This window comes from Bison bison, unplaced genomic scaffold (assembly GCF_000754665.1).
Source record: "Bison bison bison isolate TAMUID 2011002044 unplaced genomic scaffold, Bison_UMD1.0 scf7180017864289, whole genome shotgun sequence".
Classification (NCBI taxonomy): Eukaryota; Metazoa; Chordata; class Mammalia; order Artiodactyla; family Bovidae; genus Bison; species Bison bison.
Genome location: NW_011494861.1, coordinates 7,162,363 through 7,166,946, shown reverse-complemented (window position 1 = coordinate 7,166,946; position 4,584 = coordinate 7,162,363).

Here is a 4,584-nt window from a genome sequence, read left to right as displayed (position 1 = left end):
AACACCACAGTTCAAAAGCATCAATTCTTTAGCACTCAGCTTTCTTTATGGTCCAACTCTCACATCCATACATGACAACTGGAAAAACCACAGCTTTGACTAGACAGACCTTTGTTGGCAAAGTAATATCTCTGCTTTTTAATATGCTGTGTAGGCTTGTCATACTTTTTCTTCCAAGGAGCAAGTGTCTCTTAATTTCATGGCTGCAGTCACCATCTGCAGTGATTTTGGAGCCCCAAAAAACAAAGTCTGTCACTGTTTCCATTGTTTCCCCATCTATTTTCCATGAAGTAATGGGACCGGAAGCCATGATCTTCATTTTCGAATGTTGAGTTTTAAGCCAGCTTTTTCACTCTCCTCTTTCACTTTCCTCTTTAACATTCTAGAAGATGCAAACTAATCTACAGGGACAGTGAGTCAGTGGCTGCCTAGGAAGGAGGGCGGGATTATCAGGAGATGAGAAGAAACTCTTAAAATAATGGCTGTGCTCATGACCTTGATTATGGTGATGATTTTTCAAGTGTTTACATATGCCCAAATGGATCAAGCCACTCACTTTAAATGTGTACAGTTACATAAATTATATGTCAATAATGAAATAAATAAATACCCCACCCATCCACCCCGACAGCTGCTGTGTGAAGAATCACGTGGTGGTGGCAAACACCTGGGGGTTCTTCTCAGTCACTGAATCTACGAGAGTTTACTGACACTCAGTTCATTTCCAAGAGTGTCTCAGCCACCAGCTTCAGTACCACAAGCAGGAAGGAGGCAGCCAGGCTGCCCTGGAGCTCCAGGTACAGCCTCACTAAGAGCCCTACCAGGCCAGCATGCTACGCACCACCAGGCAGCAATCACAGCCCTCTCAGCCCATGGGATCCACAGTGAAGCCTTCAAGAGCAGCTCAGCAGGCTCTGAGGGCTTCCCCAGAGTCAGGCAGAATACAGCCAGTGGTCCATACGGTGACACCCAGTCTCACTGTGGAAGGGGCTCCCAGACATCCTTGAGAATAGAGGAGGATGCCCTCCAAACACACTGTCCTGGAGGTCTGGGGGGTGCGGAAGCTGGAGTAGACCGTGCAGGGGCTGAGGACAAAACAAGGGCAACCCTCTTAGCCTCTAGAACCCCAGCCCTGCCCAATATCCTGAGCATCGAACAGCCCATCCTGCTGGACATCACCTGGAGACCATGTCAACAGATGGCCCCCCCCCCAGAAAGCCAGTGTGGAAATTCCAAGGGCAAGCTGGCCCAGGAGACGCAGTCAGGGTTCAAGCCATGGCTCTGCCACACCAGCCACGTGCCCCTAAGTCAGCCACTGCCCCTCTGGGCTCTGATTCCTCACCTGTAACCTGGAGGGTCCAGGGAGAGCTGAGAGTTCCCTGAAGCTGTGACACCCTACAAGGACTTCCAGGACCTAGGAGAAGCCAGGTACACTGGCTTCTGGCTCCTGGGCTGGCCAGAGAACACAACCAACAGAGGCACTGATAGCAGAACAGTGACGATCCACCAACTGGCAGAAAATATTTATAAATCACGTGTCTGATAAAGGACTTGTATCCAATAACCAACAACCCAGCATGAAAATGAGCAGAAGATCTGAAGGGACGCCTCATAAATGAAGACACACAGATAGCAAATAAGCACATGAGAAAGATGCCGGTGTCACAGGTCACCAGGGAATCTCAAACTCAAATGACAAGCTACCACTCACACTACCAGCCAAGACCCCGATGTGACAACGCCAGACACTGGCGAGGATGCAGAGTGGCAGGAACTCCCACTAAACCGAGGGGACACAACGTGGTGTGGGAACGGCAGAAGAATGCAGAGACCTCCTACAAAATTAGCAATTAAATTCACTCTCTTCCACATTAACTATCTAAAAACAAAAGTAAAAAGAAGGCTGAGCACCAAAGAACTGATACTTTCAAACTGTGGTGCTGGAGAACACTCTTGAGAGTCCCTTGCACAGCAAGATCAAACCAGTCAATCCTAAAGGAAATCAACCCTAAATATTCATTGGAAGAACTGATGCTGAAGCTCCAATATTTTGGCCACCTGATGCAAAGAGCTGACTTATTAGACAAGACCCTGACCCTTTGAAAGATTGAAGGTAGGAGGAAAAGGGAGTGACAGAGAATGAAATGGTTGGATGGCATTATCGACTCAATGAACATGAATATGAGCAAACTTCAGGAGATGGTGAAGGACAAGGAAGCCTAGTGTGCTGCAGTCCATGAGGTTGCAAAAAGTCGATTATGACTGAGCAACTGAATAACAACAAAAAACTTAGTAGGTACATGGGAACAATTACAAGCAAAATCAAGTCCACAAAATTATCACTGCTATGGCTGAGATAAGACTATTCCCACTAGGAATTCCTTGGCAGTCCAGCAATTAGGACTCTGGTGGCTCAGATTGTAAAAATTCTGCCTGCAGTGCAAGAGACCCAGGGTCTCCTGGGTCAGGAAGTTCCCCTGGAGAAGGGAATGGCAACCCACTCCAGTAGTCTTGCCTGGAGAATTCCATGGACAGAGGAGCCTGGCGGGCTACAGTCCATGGCGGGCTAAACACAAAGAGTTGGACACAACTGACTGATTAACACACTCACTTTTTCACTCTCACTGCCAACGGCAAAGGTTCAATCCCTGGTCAGGGAACTAAGATCCCACAAATCGAGAGGGAAGACTGTTCCTACTACTTCTCAGATGACATAGGCCACTTAGAACAGCTCCTCGCTGGCTAAGAGCCCCGCTGTTATGACAAGATGGGACCAGCCTGTCATTATAGGAAGCACAGAATGACAATCAAATAGGATCTGGTCTCCTTAGACACCACAGGGCACCAAAAGCCATTTAGTTGTTAAGAGTTCCTGTCCCCCTGCTTCAGGAGTCAGTGTCCACAGAGTGATGCCCAAGCAGCAACACTGTCATGGTGGTAAGTATGGCTACTGAGCTGGACCATGAACACCCACATGCTCAAGGTCACCAGGGCCAGAGGCACCAAGAAGCAAGTGCAGGAGTTCTGAAGCTGGACCCCTGCCACCCTCCTCCAAACAAAATTATTTTCCCAGCCAAAAAAAAAAAAAGGCAAAAAAAAGTCTGAGTGCCAAACACAAGCCTGAAGTTCTGGTCACCAATTATGACTTGGGGATAGGGTTGGGGTGGGGGTGTTATGCCCACCACCAAGCAGTTCTCTGACCCCAGCTGGGTGTCTTACAAGTCAACTTGATTCTGACTCTCTGCCTGGACACAGGTCAGAAACCAGTACGCAGGTCAAGAAGCAACAGTTGGAATGGGACATAGAACAATGGAGTGGTTCGAAACTGAGAAAGGAGTACATCAAGGCTGTATATTGTCACTTGCTTATTTAACTTCTATGCAGAGTACAACATGTGAAATGCCAGGCTAGATGAATCACAAGCTGGAATAAAGATTGAAGGAAGAAATAACAACCTCAGATATGCAGACGACACCACTCTAGTGGCAGAAAACGAAGAGGAACTAAGAAGCCTCTTGATGAGGATGAAAGAGGAGAGTGAAAACGCTGATAAAACTCAACATTCAAAAAATGAAGATCATGGCATCCAATCCCATCACTTCATTGCAAATAGACAGGGAAACAATGGAAACAGTGGCAGATTTTCTTTTCCTGGGCTCCAAAATCACTGTGGACAGGGACTGCAGCCATGAAATTCAAAGATGCTTGGTCATTGGAAGAAAAGCTATGACAAACCTACCCAGCATATTAAAAAGCAGAGATAACACTTTGCTGACAGAAGTCCATCTAGTCAAAGTTGTGGCTTTTCCAGTAGTCATGTATGGATGTGAAAGTTGAACAATAAAGAAAGCTGACCACCAAAGAATTGATGCTTTTGAACTGTGGTGTTAGAGAAGACTCTTGAGAGTTCCCTGGACTGAAAGGAGATCAAATCAGTCAATCCTAAAGTAAATCAATCCTGGATAGTCATTGGAAGGACTGATGCTGAAGCTGAAGCTCCAAAATTCTGGCCACCAGTTAAGAACTGACTCATTTGAAAAGACCCTGATGCTGGGAAAGATTGAGGGTAGGAGGAAAAGGGAGCAACAGAGGATAAGATGGTTGGATGGCATCACTGACTCAATGGACATGAGTTTGAGCAAACCCCAGGAGACAGTGAAGCATGGGGAAGCCTGGAGTGCTGTAGTCCATGGGGTTGCAAACAGTCGGACACAACTGAGCGACTGAAAAACAACCTGGAGACAGCATCAGACCCCACCCCCAACCTTCCCACACCAATCCCAAGTCCAGGCTGTCATGTGTGTTACTGACCGACCAGTTACAGACAGAGTTTACACCAAACTCCTCCTTGGGTTTGATTAATTTGCTGCAGAGGCTCACAGAACTCAGGAGACCCATTCACTCATGAGCTCACCATCTTACTACAAAGGACATTAAAGGATATATGAGTCATCAGCCAGATGAAGAGACAGGTAGGACAGAAGCATGTGGGAGGCAGACCATCCACCTGCTCTCCAGGTGTGATGAAATTCAGGACAAACCTGAATCTCTACAGGTCCTCCAGCCCAGCTCCCTGAACCCCAT